This window comes from Taudactylus pleione, unplaced genomic scaffold, assembly GCF_031769625.1.
Source record: "Taudactylus pleione unplaced genomic scaffold, aTauple2 ptg000111l, whole genome shotgun sequence".
Classification (NCBI taxonomy): domain Eukaryota; kingdom Metazoa; phylum Chordata; class Amphibia; order Anura; family Myobatrachidae; genus Taudactylus; species Taudactylus pleione.
Genome location: NW_028284513.1, coordinates 4,136,011 through 4,155,883, shown reverse-complemented (window position 1 = coordinate 4,155,883; position 19,873 = coordinate 4,136,011).

The following is a 19,873-nucleotide window of genomic DNA, read 5'->3' as shown; positions in this document are numbered from 1 at the left end:
ATTTAATTTCAAAGACTTATCGCAGTTTTGAAAAGTCTTTGATAAAAAACGGTGATAACTTTTCACCATTGAATAGGTGTCGAAAAAAAGTGCAGAATTGGGTTTAGGGGTGCAGGCTTAAACAAAATAGCCTGCACCCCTGAGATTGACATTTAAAAAAGAACTGTGTCAAAAAATTAATTAAAAAATTGGGGTGCAAAAAAAAAAATGGGAAAAAATTGTTAAACAATAGGGAAATAGGTTCAGGGCTATTCTGCATGTATGCGGCAGATGTTTTCTAGAATAGAATTATAGCGGCAGGTGCACAAATGCAGAATTTAAAAAAAATTACTTTAGGGACACCAAAATATGCTACTACCCATTTTCATGTACCCCAAATTTGATGGGACCACTTAAAAAAACGAAAAAAATAACCTAAGTGCTCTTCTGCATCACTTCTTCAATGTCGGAAAAAAAACACCTGCTGCGGCTATTTAAATCCCCGACTTTCAATTAAAGGCTAAAACGGGGGTACCCATAGTGTACCCCCATGTTTTTACAACTTTAGGGGGGTCTTACAATTATTTTAAGGAAAAATTAGTAACTTTACGCAAATCCAACTTCGGAGTTTCCCGTTTTCGTTAATTTTATTTTGAATACGGGGATAAGCGGGAGCGCGCACCATACCTTTACGCAGAAAAAAACTCTGATATGAAACGTTAACTTCGCCAGGGAAGTTAACCTTTCATATTGAATACCCCTCAGAGAGTCAAGGTCAAGTGTGGGTAGATTTTAGGATGAGAGATAAATGAATGCTTAACTGCACAGGGGATGGTTCTGATGAGAGAGAAAAAGTAATGAGATGAACAAGATGCAAACAGACAATTGTTACTGTTGACAAAATGTTGACATTATACATGTCTATTAAAAACATTAGGGTTCTGTTAGAATTAGGCTGCGGTTAGTGTTAGGGATAGGGTTAGGTTGCAGTTAGGGTTAGGGAATAGTACTTCTCGACATTGTAAGTGTCAACATTCTTGACTCTCTAATTAATATACCACACCTGTCTATTCCACTGTATGGTGGAGGAATTTTGTGCTATGTTTATTCATTTCATCTAAACTGCATGGCATGGCATTTTCACATTCTCATGCATGTTTTACCTATCATAAGTTGTGACCTGTTTTATTCAGTGCCAGAACAGGGCTGACTGATGCCCTGTGCTGTCACATAAGAGGGCGGGGCTGCTGACAGGAGAATGTGGAGAGGCTGTCAGGTTGTGCCATATGCAGGGACCGCAGGGCAGGAACATTGCTGGCCCTAGGGCCCTGCACCCTAGCATCTAGTTTAATTATATCTGGTTGCATTCTGAAAGTTTCTGCAGCTAAATCCAGGGCCATAACTACCGATGCCGCCACAGAGAGCGTAGTGCACTGTGGGCGATACTGTCGCTGACCCACGGACCTAGCTCCCGGCCTGGAACTGCACCCTGCCGCCAGAATTGCTGCTGCAGCACCCGCAGAGCTGTGGACGCTCCAGACGTCTCGTCATGAAGTCACGTGCTGCGGGGGAGAAGCTGGCACAGGTCGCGAGCTTTCCCTGTTACGGCTCTGGCTAAATCAATGAGGGTTCTTGGTTGTGCAAGATCTTGTCTGATTACTAGAAATGGGAAATGATTTTGTGAATCACTTTTAATTTGCTAATTACACTCAATTTATTTTTCTACATTTGTATAATGCAACAGGTTACTGGGAACACTATAATAATAAACTGTAACCCATCTTTACATGAATCTTACTATGTTGTGTTCATAAACAGGCAGATATATGTTCAATTTGGCCTCATACTGTACAGTGTGTTGATTTTATGGAGCTCAGTTAACAAACTAGCCAGATATCTTCATAATCATTCATAGGGGTTGATTTTGAGTTCCAGGCAAAGTGAGTGTAGTTGCAGGCAGCCACGGAATCCTGATTTAGTAGCTCATGGTAATGTAAGAATGTGTAGGGCTGATGTGCGGGTTTGTCAGTCTGCAAGCAGAAACCTGTGCCGCCAGCACCGACCTTCCTCATTAGTATGAGCACTTGCACCAGCACCATGCTAGGTGCAAAAGATCCAACAGAACCAGACTTTCCTTCCCTGTACCCACGGAGCTTTAGATACACGCCCACTACACTCTCACGACACGCTCACAAGACAGCCCATTTCCAGATGATTTAGCATAGGACATATATATGTAAAAAAGCATAAATTGGCATCTACACATGTGCTTTATGCTAAATGTATTTTTTGCGCCCATGCGCAGAGATCCATGACTCAGAATCAGTCCCATAGCCTCCTCTCTTAGCCTCTGTCAGGGTTCAGCCTAGGATTGGCTATCTCTCACCTCTGCACCGGCTTACCCTGACTTCTCAGTCGGTCAGACGTCTGATGCAGTGATGGGCGTGGTGCTGAGCATTCTGCCTTAGGTGCTTGTGAACTTCCATGGTCGGCTGTGTGTGTTAGGGATTGGAGTTCCTAGCAGGGATGCCGCCATGACAGTTCCTATCATGTGACAGCCTCCCAACCAATGGTAGCATGATCTCGGTCAGCTGATGCTGTGCTCCAGTCATCTGCTACCCCTGGGTATATATATCCGGCTCCAGAACTGGAAGTTGCCTGATCAATGTTGTCATTTTCCAGTGTCTGCTGATACTACTTCATTCCAGGTCTGTCCTTGTGTTACTCCTGTGATTACCAGTGCCGACTCTTGTGCTCCAGTGTGTTCTGAATGTCTCTCCTGTGCTTGCAGCAAATACCTAATCATTGTGCTGAGTGAGTTCAGTATATCTCTCCTGTGCTTGCAGCAATTACCAGCCACAGTTCTGCAGTCACTACTGCATCCAGTTACAGTTCACTGTCACTGCAGCATCCAGCCTCAATACAGCTGTCACCACAGCATCCAACCTCAGTTCTGCAGTCGCTACTGCATTCAGCCTCCGTACTGCAGTCACTACTGCATCCGGTCTCAAATACCACTGTCACCACAGTATCCTGCCTCAGTTCTGCAGTTACTACTGCATCCAGCCTCAGGCCCTGATTCAGAGCCGGACGCTCTGACGGAGCGCTCGCTCTGAATCAGGGCCATCCCTTTGAATTTAAGAGCGGCCTCCTGGCCGCTCGCATAGCTGTGGGTGACCACCCACAGCTATAGCGAGTGGCCAAAATGATGGTCACGATGGTCAAGACCATCACGACCATCGGGCTTGCGACAAGACCCTTGTGGTAGGGTCTTGTCTGCCGCAAGCCCTGGAGTGCTTTTGGCTCTATCAGAGCCAAAAGCACTCCCACTGACATCACGAGTGATGTCAGTGGGGCCGGCCCCAGACGGTAGGCGTTCCCATGGGCAGCCACGCCCCTGGCACGCCCACCAAAGGGCGTGCTGTCAATCACCATCGACAGAACGCCCCCTTTGGTGCGAGACCCATAACGACGGCTTGGCCGTCGTTATTCGGGTCTCGCGCATGCGTGCGACGGAGCCGCCTCCGTCGTGCGCATGCGCTCTTGGGCAACATCGACCCGCTTGCGAGCGGGCCTGAATCAGGCCCTGTGTTCTCCCAGCAGAACACAATAAAGATTAGAAAAAAAATATATATATTATTTTTTTCTAATCTGTACTTTGGTGTGCTGGGAGACCACATGACAGACCAGCAGGACGGAGCCGGAGGCTGCTGCGCGGACAGCTAAGTGCGGGACAGGGGGGGAGGTGAGTGGAGGGTGGAGGGGGAGGTTGGGGGGGGTACACAAAATTAATGCAGCTCTAAGTAGTGCTGCGCATATGCTGGGTTTACGGATATAACAGCGCATGTGCAGCATGGATTCCAGCTGTGGTAATGCAGTGTAGGGAGGGAAAACTATCATCGCAGAAATTACAGCTTTTTGGAATAGATAGTTATGGAGAGGAGGAATGATGAATTCCTCCTGTAATTAGGTAGAGCTCCATGCGAGTTCTAAACCTAATTACCTCCATCAAATTTTATGTGTTATTGAATAGGCCACTGAGATAATTAGTTTTTTTGGCAATTTTTGTAAAGAGTTCAAATCCAAATCCAAAACCAGTCATGGCAGGTTTGGCAAATGCAAATCCAGAGCCGGACGACGAATCAGAGCCAAATCCAAATCCAGCATAAATGGTCCGGCTCACATCCCTACTTAAACACCCTTTTTGGCCTTCATAAGCAGCACAGCTTACATAGGCACCTTTAGATCATTGCCAATAGACATGAATAAACAGTTTGGGTTTATCTAGACTTTGTAAAAGTCCAAAAAAGCCATAACAAGTCCATGCTTGCTATTCAGTAGTTCTGCATGAACTGGACTATTTAGGATGCTTTTGAAATACCATTTAATTAGCATAAAATAGGCCAGTACAAATGAGTTAAAAAAAAGAAAATGATGTAAACAAATTGGGACACTTTCCTAGAATTGGTGCAGTCCATGCAACTTGGTATGGTGAGGTGAGTGGATCATTTTGGTGTTTTGTGAAAATTCAGAACAATCTAGGTTCAAGTATGAGCCTACCAGCTCCCCCTCTCATCTCTGGCTGCCAAGTTAGTACCAATTGGCAAACTGAGCACATTTTAAACATGATGTATCATGAATAGTGAAAAGCTAAACACAATGTACTATACGATTCATACTGGAAATTTGCCAAGATCACAAATGTCTCATTATATCTTGGCGAAGTGAGAGCTGAGTTGTCATTTTATACTCTCATGGAATTTGTGAAATGTTTTTTATCCATTGGTAGTTGGGAGTCAGGTTAATCAAAATTAGCATTAATGGTTTTATCCAGATTATCCATATCCATGAATTATACATATGCCACCCCATAGTCCGAATGTACAAAAGTTGCATTTTCATTGGCAAAAAAAGTCTTAGAATGATGTAGTTGCAGACAAATTCACAAATGCACTAAAGCGTCTTTATGAAGTCTGCTTTCAAAAGATAAATTGGAGATTAACATTCATCTATTTATAAAACCTTGATTATAAATTAAATTGTTCAGGTATATCTTTCCTAAAAATTTTTCACTTATACGTTCACTTGAAAAAATGCTAAGTATAAAAAAGAAATAGTATATCCACTTTTATGGCCATTACTTTAACTATATATAAGTAATACATCAATTGGGTCTTTTTGCTAAATTCAACTCCTTGCTGCAAAATCTATTTACTGACAGTGCTCGTCATAATAATATAAGGAGATGTGAAGGAGCGCTCCCAAATTGGTTGTTCCCAAGAGAGAACTGCTTGGTTGGGTTTGCTATGAGAGACACTCTACATCCAATCATGTTGCTTAGTTTTGAGAGGGCAGGTCATGAGGAAATTTACAGGTTGATTTTGTGGAGAATATAAAATCGTGAGAGACAATGCTGACGGAATGGGATTAAAATGCCAGCGGTTGTTTAGCCGCCGGTTCAAATCCTGACAGCGTATGCCCGATAGGAGGAGATCCCGACCGTGGCAGGTAAGTATTCTAACCCTCCCCTGTCCACCCCCTAACCCTCCTTTAGTGGTGCCTAAACCTAACCTCCCCCCCAGTTCCTATCCCTAACCTCCCCCCAGGGGTGTCTAAACCTAACCCCCCGACCCGCACCCTAAACCTAACCCTTCCGGGGGAGGGTGCCTAAACCTAACCTCCCGCCAGTGGTGCCTAACCCTCCCCCATGGGGGTGCCTAACCCTAATCTCCCCCCCAAAACCTAACCTTAACCCCGCTAGAGTGCCTAATCCTAACCCTCCCCCCACCGCTAACACTAAGGGTGCCCAGGACTTACCTTCATTCAGACTAGTGTCCTCGGTGTTCCGGCGTCAGGATTAACATAGGCGTCGGTATTTCACCATTTGCTGGCTCACAACACCACTATGGGTGGTGCAGTATGGAGAATGTAGAATGCCACCTCCAACGCCCTGTCTGTATCTTCATATGGTTGTGGCTGCAGAAGAGTCCCACAGAGGGAAATCTGAGAGACAAGCAAGGTTTCTGTAATGTGAGGGAGATTAAGGGATTTTGAAATGAAAAGATCATGGATTGATGCAAATTTATAATAAACAGATCTATGATCCAAAGTTCACAGGAGAAGTGGGGATTTGGGTGAATAGTGGAGACTTATGAAGAAGATGGGGGGAGGATTTGAACAGCAATCAGAAAGTAAAGTTAAATCTGACAGCCTAGCAGCCCCCAGAGAAAGTTCTAGAAACCTATGGGGACTGATTCTGCTGTCGTAAATGGAGAGACCGCACCAGATATCGGACATATCTGCTGCAGCCCTCCATGTTAAATCCGGAGGAAACATAATATTTGCAGTTACCCCAGAAAACACCCATTCCTGCAAATATTATTTGATAAATACGCCCCTAAGAAAGTGGGCAGTAGTAAATATTAAAGTAATAGAGAAGGGAGAAATAGGATGCTGGAGAGACATGTGGAATTTAGAATAACAGAGTCTCTGCCGCACTCACACATGGTCAAGATGCTGTCTATTAGGTTCAGCACCCACAACAGTACATACAACAGCCAAACTTGAAATTGAAACTTGAATCACATACAAGGTCAATGAGCAGCTGAATGGACATGGCAACAAAAATAATCAATGCGGGAAACACGAATATATATATATATATATATATATATATATATATATTGTGACAAAAACATTGAAGTTGTCAAGGGGATGTTATTTTTTTGGGAGTTAGAGCAGCAAGAAAACAAATGACAGTTACTGCAACTATATATGTAGGTTTAATAAAATATGTAATGTATTAGTTTTAATAAATATTTCCGCTAGTTTGTGAAGCTGGCCATACACTGCACAATAAGGGCTTGATTCAGAGGTGGACGCTAGTGCAGCTGCAACTGCATATTTTTCTGCAGCACAGCTTCACCTTTATCCTAATGCCGCAGCTGATGGGATTTGTATAGAGATGCCCACTGGCTGTGGTGCTAATCTGCTGCTTTTCATGTTAAGACACAGCATTGGCCACACATCACTGTGCAGAGCGAAGTGTTACAGGTGGGGGCGATTGCACTGATCATACCCCTCCCCTGGAGCCACCTTATTAATCTGCCATCCTGTCTGCCACTGCAGTGCCATTCTCTTTCTTAGATGTGCCATGTTGGTAACTGAACTGCCACAGCCACTGAAGTCTTCGACATGCAGTTGCTGAATGCCGATAATGTCCAGACATTTTTATGACCACAGACATCATCTCCTGCATGCCCCTTTAATTGTTAAAAATATTCTGAACCACCAAGTTGATATTGTAGGCAAAACATGGGTCATATTGTTCACCCATGCTCTCCCCTCCTCCCTCCAAGACTTAAATTAAATTTTCTACGAATCAACCCTTCCTTTTCCTGCCTTCAACTACATACATACTCCAACTGCCTCAGGCCTCAGTCTTAATTAATAAAAAAACATTTGTTTCCTAATGTTCCATGTTGGAAGCTGAACTGCCACATGTTAGTGTCGCCCACTGCCAGAGCCGTAACTAGACTTTTTGGTGCCCTGTGCCATAGTGAGCATTGGCGCCCCCCCCCAATTTTTAAATAGGGACATAAGATTCTGCACCTGAGAAAGGGCCATGGCCTCATGGGGAAGGGCCAGGGAAGAGCTAGGGAGGCCAGGAGATGCTGGTGATAAAAGAAGAGGAAGCTACAAGTGAGAATGATAATAAATAGGAAAATTGACAAACCCAAACAGCACCCCCTGCCCTGCGGTGCACTGTGCCATGGCACCAGTCACACTACCCTAGTTACGGCCCTGCCCACTGCTGTCGCTTAGCTTAGTCAGCTAGCTAGCTTGATGCAACCTTTTGGCCTAAACTGGATGAAATCAATATTGTGAGCTGTTAGGTGGTGAAAATTGACTGGAAATTACTGGAAATAAAGTTTATTGAGGTTAATAAAACTGTAGGAACAAATACAGGACAAAAGTATGTGATTTCAGCTGTTTTTATGATTTTTTAAAAAAAAATACAGCTCCAAAACCAAAACCAAAGCATGCAAGGGTGGTTTTGGCAAAACCAATCCAGATCTAAAACACAAAGGAGATACAAATCCAAAACCAGAACACGGGGTCGGCACACATCTCTACTTAAAAGTGTACAGCATATTATTATTGTTTTGATATGATATCAGAATATTTAATTACACATTATTATTAATATTTAGCTCTTTTACCTGGATTTCCCCAGCTGGGATGAATTCTATTTATAGTTTTACACACAGCTTGAATCTTTTACTAAACAGATTGCCTTATCTCCTTCTCCTTTCAGTCTTTTATATAATATTACAGATTACGAAGAAAATGTACAGACATAAGCTACAACACATGAAGCAATACTTTCAGTAAAAGATGCAGAAGCAACATGTACCAGACAGGGAATGACAGTAATCGGAGTTCAGACAATCCCATTACATATTTACTTAGATTGCTATTTCTATTTATTGAAAAGTTCTTATTCATGAAATAAGCTTCTTCATAGGCAAGTATTGATGACCATTGTTTACATATAAAGTGAAGTTAACGAGCATTAGGATACTTTGGAATCATGTTTGGACCAGGGGCATGTGTGAGAATGAGCAGTTCAATACTGTATGCTTTCAAAATAGAATCACACTGTGTGTGTGATTTTGAAACATGCATGAAATAAACACGTAAATAGAATAGTGCATTTTACTGCATTGTTCTCTGTAACATCCCTGCTTGTGGCTTCTGAATAACCTCTGGGGAATCAGTGCTGTCAAACATCGCTATTTCCCACAGTCTATAATTGGAAGAGACTTCGAAATGAACAGCAGTGATTGACAGCTCTGCTTCCCGAGAACTTCTGAAACAGTGATGTCAATATTCACAGCCAAGGGGACTAGGCTTTCTATCTAGCTATTCTTTATCTACAGATGAGTTCAACTTATAATAACTTAATATGTTACTCTGAGAATCACTGACTACCAACACCCACACGGCATGTATTGAGGAATGCTGGTTATATGTATTATTTTATGTTATACTTGAAGACCTGTGAATGTTGGAAGATTGTGATGTCATTTACAGTGCCGCACATTGCAAATAACCTAAATGGAAAATTATTCATTAGCACTAGAAAGCAGGGGAGGGGGGGGGGGGGGGAGTCATAAAAGGACATAGCTAAAGCTCCAGAGGTAAATTCTATTGCACTCAACCACTTCATATGTTTGAATGATAAATGCATCAGAATACTTAAATAAGTTTGAGGATAGATAAGCACCCTGTTTGTTATGTAGTTTTGTTAGGTATGTTAAGGGTTAAAAGCGGAGGTGGGTGAGGTGTGGTTAGTTTATTGGTCACTTGAGGATTATACGCCTATTGTAGGATTTAGGGGAGGGCTTATAGGTCCCATATAAATAGCCTGGGGAGAGGAGCCATCTTCCTCTTTCCATTTTATTCAACACCACGCACCCGCCTGTTTAAGCTGGTTTGTATAATTTTTATTTTGTTGGAGTGTGCATTTGTCTGTGGTTTCTCCCAACAGGTAGAGGTGCAGCCTGGCGGGAAGCAGTGCTCCTGGGCGGCCTATTATTAGCGCAGGAGTGCCTGGGATAGCATCTTTCCTTTGAGAGCGGCAATTTGGTCACCGCCTAAAGGAGGAACCTGGTTTCCGTTCCAAGGGAGGGGCTTAGACTGTGCCAATTAAGGGAGGATGGTCCTGCCCCAGGTCAGTCTGCGCTGGGTGGGGATCTGCCCCTATTATGTAGTATTGGTATCCATCGGGCTGTGGCCTCGGAGAACTGCTTTCTTCTTACCATCTATTCTAAATTTCAATTTGATCAATAAATTCGGGCTGTGACCTCTTTTAATTCCATATACATGTGTCGGAGTGTTTATTTCTAGGTTTAGGCTTAACTTAAGTTAACAAAAGGAATAGTAAAACAAATGGGTGACAAAGTATACTTGCAACAATTTAGCAGCTTTTTGTTTAGATATTTTGTACACAAAAATAAGTGCAGTCCTTAGGGATTATTAGGTGTAGCATTAATTTATGCCTAACAAAGTACAAAAAACCATAAGATAAAAATAAGGGGGCTGGTGCCCCGCTGGACAAATGACAGCCCTAACTGCTGCCGCATTTCGAGCACTAAACTAAATGCGTATATTTGCCCATATGCACAGCTGTATGCATCTCTGCGAGGGGAACGATCTGGTCCGTAAGATGATACCCATCAGCATTATCAGTGCGCGCTTGTATCGGCCCTGTCCTTGGATCAAGAGAGCCTCTGAAACCGCTTACAGTCAACTCTGCATATCTTGCAGTGCCATCAACACATCTACACTGATCATTGCTTACAGCCAAGATCTCTCCGTCAGTCACAAGTGGATGCAACTGGAATGTGTATAACTCTGCATCGCCATACTTCACACGATTAATTCTGGAGCATGTGCAGAGATGCGCTCCACAAACTGGCATATGTCATACCAAGGACTTTTTAAATTGGCTGAGAAAATTTGAGGTCTGACATTGTGAAGGGTTGCAGAAATTTTTTAAGGGTCAAATTTGATTGATTTTATGAAGACTAAGATATTTTAGAATTTATTACTGGAAGGCAAAGTGATTGAAATCTTACAATTAATGTTGACCATACATTGCATGATCATGCAGCTGACCACCTGGCAAGGACAGTGGTGTAGATGACTGCCCAATAATTTGAGCACCTCAATACACTACACGATGTATAGAGGCGATCTTCATTCAGAGCCTGAAGCTGCTGAATAATTGTCGGGTGGATTTGACATGTTTGAAAAACAATGAGTTATAAAACTCGTTGCGTATGATAATGGTGCTCCAGCCAATCAGCTCCCAACTGTCATCTGTTTGAAAAATTACAGTTGTGAGCTGATTGGCTGGACAGGGGCATATCTATAATGGGTGCAGGGTGTGCAGGGAACACGGGCCCCTGGGTCCAGGGGGGCCCCACACCGCACACCCTGCACCCATAATATTACTTAACTCTTCGGAGTCTCACGTCAGTGCGGGGGTCTGGTGCTGTAAAATGACTGGGAAATGGCCGTGGTGGCCATTTTCCCGTTGTTTGCGCATGCGCAGTACAGTACCTGTGCATACATTATAGACTCTGGGCACACTCTAGTGCCCTGAGTCTATAACTTCGGCGTTGGCCGCGCACAGCTCAGTGCACTGCCGGCCACCGGGCTGAGAGGAGGGGGCCCATGTCGGAGACTGCACAGGGGCCCCCTCCTCTCTAGAAACTCCCCTGTGGCAGGAGCACCATTTATCATACGCAACAAGTTTTATCACCCATTATGACTGATAACACTCGTTTATAACTACGGCCCTTAGGGCATGATTCATAGGTGCACCATAAGCCGATGTCGCACAATAGTGGCCGATAATTCCAGTCTGCACTTGTGAACAATTCGCAATGTGCATGTGCCTCAAGGGCTACTGCCAAAAGAACCAATTTAGATACAGAGAGTGGCAATTTCAGTGGGCATTCCTGGGTGGTGGGCATTCCAGGATGGCCAGGCCTGTCGAGAGTGATGTCAGTAGGGCCACCCACAAACGGCAGGCGTCCCCCTACATGCCTACAAAATGGGGCGAGCTGTCGATCAACATCAACAGCTGACCCGTTTTGTTGCGACCCCCGGAGCGAGTGAAGTTCGCTATGGGGCTTGCACAAGCGCCGTGCTTGCGCACTGGGCCACCATTGACCCGCTTGTGAGTGCTATGCGCTCGTGAGTGGGTCTGAATCAGACCCTATAACATTAAAAATGTCAAACAGCAATGCACCAAACAGCACATAAAGCAAAGAAAAGAGGTGCAAGATGGAATTGTCTTTGGGCCCTTCCACTTACCCTTATTTTGTATATATTAAACAGGACATGCACAGTTTAACAAACCAATCACTTCAGCAACAGGGACTGCCAATTGTGGCTGAAGCGATTGGTTTGTTTAGGCCCCAACAAAACAAGCTACCAATGGGCAGCTGATATTGATGGCAATGATCTCTACATACACAGACTGGCTTTACAACATAGGTAAGATCAGATGTTGTAATCGTCATCGTCATAATCATCCCCATCAGTGCGTACATCCTCTTCTTCAAACAATATTAATTAGTCACTGCTGGAATCCACCATTACAGGCGCCTCTGTATTTTTTTGACTTAATTGCTGGTAAAGGTCTTCCTCGTGGAATTTGTAATTCATTTTGATGAACATCATCTTCTTCACATTTTGGGGAAGTAAACTCCTAAGCCGATTGCTGTCAATGTTCCAGACTGCGCTGAAAACGCTTTCAGAGTACACACTGGAAGGTGGGCAACATAAGTAAAGCAAAGCCAGTTTGTATAAGGACTCAAAATTGCCTATTTTACCTGCCAGTAGTGAATCGGACTGTCTGACATGCCTATTTGGATGCTATCCCTAAATAATCATCCACTATTCTCTGAATGGTGACTGTATCAGACGAAGTCACGGTAGACATATCAGTAATTGTAGGCAGCTCTTTCAGACAATATGTCATAAGGTTTTTCTGACTAATCTGCATCACCAGCAGTTGGTCTCTTAGGAAAATTATGTTTTTTTCCTGGCAGCCGCATAAACTGAAGGAGGAGATGCTGCCATGTCATGTGCCGCTTGAGCTGACAATTATTTCAATAACAGCTCTACTCATCTCTTTAGATTTGTGTCCTTTGTAAAGAAAGACACAACGTATGACTTAAACCTAGGGTCAAGTATGGAAGCCAAAATATAGTGAACGGATTTCAAGAGATTGACGACCCTTGGATCCTGGTGGAGCGAATGAAGGATTTGATCTACAAGTCCGACATACTTAGCGGAATCTCTCCCTTTCAGCTCCTCCTTCAGTTTCTCCAGCTGCTTTTGCAAAAGTCTGATTAGAGGAATGACCTGACTCAAGCTGGCAGCATCTGGACTAACTTCACATGTGGCAAGTTCAAAGGGTTTGAGAACCTTGCACAACACAGAAATTATTCTCCACTGTGCTTGACTAAGGTGCATTCATGGTCCCTTCCCTATGTCATAGGCCATTGTGTGGCTTTGGATGGCCTTTTGCTGCTCCTTCATCCGCTGATGCATATAGAGGGTAGAATTCTACCTAGTTACTACCTCTTGCTTCAGCTGATGGCAGGGAAATTCAACAGTACTTGCTGGTGCTGCAATCTTCGAAATGCACTTGCTGAATGTCGAAATTGTCCCGGGCCACCGAGAGCATCTCCTGCATGCCCTTGTCATTTTTAAAGAAATGTTATGCAACCATATTAATTGTGTGAGCAAAACATAGGACGTGTTCAAATTCGCCCAAATGTAATGCTCTCACAATATTGGTGGCATTGTCAGAAATCACAAATCCTGAGGAGAGTCCAACCTGGGTAAGCCATTTTGCAATGATTACCCTGAATTTTTCTAATAGGTTCTCAGCGGTATGCCTCTTAGAGAACCGGTGATACATAGAGTGGCCTGCCTCTGAATGAACTGGCATTTGTTAGATGCTGCTGCTGTTGTTGTTCCTGTTTGCACTGTTCGAGGCAATATACCTACTCAGTGGATGTCACAGTCATGTAATCTTTAGTTTGCCCTGTCCCACTTGTCCACATATCTGTGGTTAAGTGGACAGTGGGTACAATAGTATTACAGAGGACACTAATAAGGTTTTTTTTAATGTCCTTGTACAGATTGGGAATTGCTATTCTAGTGAAGTGGAATCTAGAAAACACATGGACCTCAATTAACTGTCTAAAACCCACTGCATTAATGGCGGATACAGGATGCATATCTAATACCAGCATAACTGTTATAGCATCAGTAATCCGCTGTGCAACTGGGTAACTGCTGTCATACTTGTTCCCCCTTGCAAAAGATTGTTTGACAGTCAATTGTTTTGTTAAACTACTAAAAGTAGTGTTCCTCCTTGTCCCCTTCTGGGATGAAGAGCCACTCACAGCAGCAGCAGCAATAGCAGCAGCAGCAACAGGTATCACACACGAGGATCCTACTGAGGAATCATGGATAGGAGAGGAGTCAGTCATTCTTATGAAATTGGATGCAGGACTACTTCTGATCATGACTGAGGATGTTGATGATGAAAGCAGGTGTTGGTGGTTGAGATTGCAGGCGCTTGGATCCAACAGAGAGAAGGGAGCAGATAGGTGACGCTGGACTGATTGTTACGTTTTTAGCCAAAGTTTCTGAATTTGAAAAATACTTTTCGATTTGATGAATGTGTTGCAAGTGACGTAACAGGGAGGAGGTTCCTAAATGGTTAAGGTCCTTACCTCTACTCACTCTTGCTTTGCAAACGTTACAGATGGTTTGACAACTGTTGTCTTGATTTGGGTGGAAGTAATTCCACACATGAGAGGTGGATTTTTTTGTCTTTTGCACTATACCATGGGCAACAACTGTTGCCTGATTTACACAAACAACATCCTCGGCATCAACATCCTCATCATCCTTGTTAGCGCCAACTACAGAAATATACTCCTCATCCTCCTGTGTAATTCCACAGAAGCATCCTCAATTTCTACGTCAGCATGTTGACTTGTACTGCTCATCCCTACTTTTGCAGAGACCACACAATGGTGGAAAGATGTTCCTCTTCAAGTAAAGTATTGGAAAGGTCAGGCTCACACATGGCAACCACGGACACATTGGACTCTCCTCGGGGATCTGTGACTTTTCTGAGCACTCAGTTGGTTCATGTGCCTTAGCGATTTTCATTTTTTTGACACTTCTACAGGGAGAAGTGCTTACATCATCATAAGATGCAGAACCACCAGTCATGCATAAAGGCCAAGGCCTTATCCTTTCCTTGCCAATTCGTGTAGTAAATGGCATTTTGCCAATTTTTTGTTTCTCTGCAGCTAACTTAGTTTTTGATTTTTTTTCATTAACACTGTATTTTACATACCCTGACTTTAAGCCCTTGGGCATCAGCCTTCGTAGATGATGTTGACGGCCCTTTATCATCATCATGACTGCTAAAAGCACTAGTATGTGGTTCCTGCTCTCCTCTCATTTGATCGTCCTCCATATCAACAAACTTACACTGTGGTCTGACCGGCAGTGTCACCAAACAATAATAGAGTAACTAATAAGTAGCATACACACAGACAAAATAAAGATCTGTTTTCTTTTTTTCTTTTATGTGGAATGCTGTTTTCATTTAGCATTTATTCTTTTAACACTGGGGAAGAGCATTCCTGGACGAGGCAGCAGCCCCTTGATGAACAAAACAGCACACCTTTATGGGCAACAAAGCACCCCTGCGGAGCAGTGGAGTGCGGACGGACCACCTGCAGAGTCACAAATACGTGGTTGATAAAATGTGGTCTGGCCGGCAGTGTCACCAAACAATAATAGCGTAGCTACTAGCTACAGTAGCACACACAAAAAAAAATCAAAATAGATCTTTTTTTTTGTGGAATGATAATTTCATATAACTTATTTTTTGAACACTAGGGAAGAACACCCCTGGACGAGGCAGCAGCCCCTTGATAAACAACACAGCACCCCCTTTCTGGACAACAAAGCACCCTTGCGGTCTGGCTGGCAGTGTCACCGCACAATAGTAGCGTAACTAGATTCTTACTAGTAACTACCTAGCACACACACACAAAAAAAAAAAAAAAAATAAGATTTGAATAATTAACTTTAATTTTTTTTACACTGGGGAAGAGCACCCCTGGATTGACAGAGCACCCTTGGATGACACAGCACCCCTTTATGAACTGCAGCACTAACCCCTTGATGGACAGGACAATGCAGCAGCACCCCTTTATGTAATTCAGCCCAAGCCCCTTTATGGACAACACAGCAGCAGCCCTTTATGTACTGAAGCCCCTGCCCCTTGATTGATAGAACAACAGTGAGTGACACAGCAGCACCCCCACTTTATGTACTGCAGCCCCAGCCTGACAACGCTGCACCCTTGAACAAATAGTGACAAGTCACTGACAACAACACACAACACTGACTGCACCCTAGAAGAACAGAGCACGTCGGCTCTTTACACTCTCCACAGCCGGAATGAAAATGGCGCCGATCACCGAGACCTTTATACAATCCAAAACCCGCGAGATTCCGACAGCAGGAGGAGAAAGTTTTGCCTCTTTTTCATATTGGAGTCACGCGGGAAACCCTGAGCCGTACTCGGATCTTGCCTCGTATCACAAAATTCGGGTGGGTTCAGTTCTCGGTGGAACTGGACCCTGTCATCACTACTTTAAAGTTGTATGTTTTAACAAGCAAGGCCTATGTACTTTCATACATGCATACTTAATGTATATACTGTATGAGTTTCATATTTGCCAAAACTGCCTGAAATACCAGAAATGTCCCTGACTCCATGAAGAGTCTAGCAATCTCCCTGATCGCACCTTACCCAATTATGCAGCTTTTATAAATAGAAAACAATATATATACAGTATATATATAATTCAAATGGGATCATCTGTGATATTTCCCTGCATTGGCACAATGATCCCTATTTTTATATGCATTTTCATATAAGGTTTCTTGTGGCCACTTATATGGAACCACTTGTAAAACACAATACATGAGTAAGCCCAGAGAAATATCATTGTATTTTCATCAGCAAGTAGATCTTACTAACTGATTTGGGGTTTGTGTACATTTGGATGTAAATTCATTTTATGGGAATACATACAAATTACTGCCGGACACAAGTCCGGTGGTTCACATCACGACAGCGGCAGGCCGACATGGCTGAAAATACCGATCGTCCCCAGGTAAGTATGAACTAACCTAACCCCCCTAACCCTAACCCTCCTTAGGGGTGCCTAACCCTAACCTTCCCCCCAGTGCCTAATCCTAATCCCCCCTCAAAGTGGCTAAATCTAACCCCCCCATCCCCGCCGCCTAAACCTACGTCACCCGGGGAGGTGCCTAACCCTAAGTCCCCCCCGGGGGTGCCTAACCCTAACCCTCCCTCCCTCCCCCTAGCCTAACACTAACCTCCCGGGGGGTGCCTAACCCTAAATCCCCCCCGGGAGCCCTAAACCTAACCCTCACCCCCTGCGGCTGTCCGCAGCGGCGCTTGTCATCACTTCGATCGGGATGCCGGTCGCCGGTCTCCCGGCGTCGGTAAAATGACCGGCGTCTACATCTAGACGCCGGTCATTTTACCCTCGCTGGGATATAACAGTCGGGAAGCCGGCTGTCGGTATAATGTCAGCCGGCTTCCCGATTGCATACCAATTTTATGACACGCCTCTCAGATGTAGCCGTACACGTCCGCTCATAGGTGTTGCTTTCACAACTGCTGCTGTGTAACTACAGGTTAATGCCACATACTCCCCAGAACACTTGAGGAGCCACAAGTTGCAGAAGTCTGTCCTAGGCAATGAGTTCAGTGGTTTGTTTTGTGAATGGTGCCGCCACATTGCAAAGTCACAATGTGAATGCTGCATCAGAACAAGTCATTGCAAATGCAGAAGCAAAATCATTTCAGGCATTTCCTTCTGAATTCCTCATTAGTCGTACCACAGACAGCTAAATAAAATAAAAATTCAACGTACTGTAGCTCCAACATCTTACATGTAGCAAAATTTGTCGCAACATGTTTTTTTATTTTGAATACACATTTCCTGCTCCAGGGCCCTGTAGCTGTGTTCGCCCATTTTTCACAAATCAAGTTTCATCACTGCTCCCTTTCCTCATAGGACGGCTTTTCACAGTCTGTGAGCGCTGTATGGCTGTTGTGGAGAAGTCACAAGTTTTTCCAATGAAATAATTATCTGCTGTACTGAATTGTCGGGATCTGCACAATACACAGCTTTATTCCTTAATATGCTTTTCTACAGGTGAATTATATCTACTAGTCATAACACTTGCAATAAGTGTCCTGTGGGTTTGTAGTCAGGAAGCCGATGGTCGAAATGCTGACCGCCGGCTTCCCGACTGTCAAAGCCCGGCAGGGGTCTAATGATTGGTGCCGAAATCCCTACTCTTATTATCATCCCTATGCCGGGACCCCGACGCCCGGCATACGGAACGAAGGTAAGCCGGGCAGCGGGCGCGGACAGCCACGGGGGGGGGGATAGATTAGGGGCTCCCAGGGGGACTTAGGGTTAGGCACCCACCAGTGAGTTAGGCTAGGGGAAGGGAGGTTAGGGTTAGGCACCCCCGGAGGGAGGTTATGGTCAGGTACCCCCATTGGGAGTGTTAGGTTTAAGCTGCGGGGAGCTTAAACTTAGTTAGGTTTAGGCACTTACAGGGGGAAGGTTAGGGTTAGGCACACCTAAAGGAGGGTTAGGGTTAGTTCATTTAATTACCCCGTCGGGATCTTCACTTCTGGTCTTTCGGCGTCCAGACTTAGGTCCGGCGGTAAATCATACTGATTCCGTCATGTGGTATCACTAATAGGATACTTGAGCTTGGTGTCCGCTACACAATATTGTGTCTAAAGCTGAATTACCACCTAGGAAACATTTGTCCTAAGATGGCCCCTTGCCCTGATACAGAAACAAAAAATGGCAGCACAGAAGGTGTATGAGCACGAGCACCAATCAGGTGTTGCAATCTCTTGATGGCGACTTGTAATTGGTCTTTTCAATGTTCCACTTCCAGGTTTTCAGATGCGGCTGTTATAGAGGAGCCTACTGTGTGGAATAGCCCCATCTATGACTAACGTGAAGGACCAGCTAAAATAATACAGTGGGCATGATTCTGAGTCGGACAATCTCTGTTTTACAGGCGCAACTAGCAAATGTTTACATACAGCGCATGCCCAGGTGCGAATGTATGCATTGTTGTGTATATCCGTCCTATTCAGATGTAACATGGCCGGATCTGTCTTTCTGTGCAATTGGGCGTATTGGGATGGGAACTGGGTGGCGACAATACAAGTGCATGGAGCTGTCCTGACTTGAGGTAGTGTTATGGGAGCCTGGTGGGCGTGTATCTAAATCTCTGTGCAATTCTGAGTCATGCGTAAGGGGAAGGGGAGCCTGTTTCTGACAGATCTTTTGCACCTAGCATGGGGATGGTGCAAGTGCAGATACACTACTAATGAAGACGGTTGCGGGGACAGGTGTGAAATTAATGAATGGCATGACTTCTAGCTTGCATGCACACAGACCCCGTATTACCCTATGGTTTCTGGCATTAGCATAAGGTAGTAAATCAGGCTTCTGCGGTTACCCGAAACTGCAGCCACTTTGCATGCGACTCAGAATCAGCACAGTACACGGTAATACAACATTGATGCTTGCTTTAAAAGACACTAAGGGCAAATTTTACTAAGTGGCGGGTTCTAAACCCCGGTGCTTTGGTGGTGGTTTGGCAGCGGTTTTGCTAACCGCAGATATACTAAAGCCAAAACCACTGCAAAACCGCTGCAAAACAAATTTTAGAATAGAATAGAACACGGCTGTCATTTAGAAACCGCCACCAAACCCGTGGGGTTTAGAACCCGCCGTTTAGTAAATTTTGCCCTAAGCCTTTAAAAGTGATAAAGTGGAGAGTGATAAAGTACTAACCAATCAGCTCCTGTAATTTTTCAAACACAGCCTGTAAAGTGACAGGAGCTGATTGGTTAGTACTTTATAACTCTCCACTTTATCACTTTTAAAGTCTTAGTACATCTCCCCCAGTGTGACTTACATAAACTTATTGTTACCAGACCTTTTTTTTAACCTCACTGGCATAATGTTGCCTGAAAAGATATGAGTAAGCCTCCATCCCTGCCCTAGTTGTCTTCTGCATTTTACGTAGGTGCCGCTATTTAACCCTTTGCCATCAGAAATGAGGTTACATTCTGTCTCAGTACAGCTCACACTCTGATCCTGCTGAGTAGTGTGTTCCAGGTCTGGCTGAT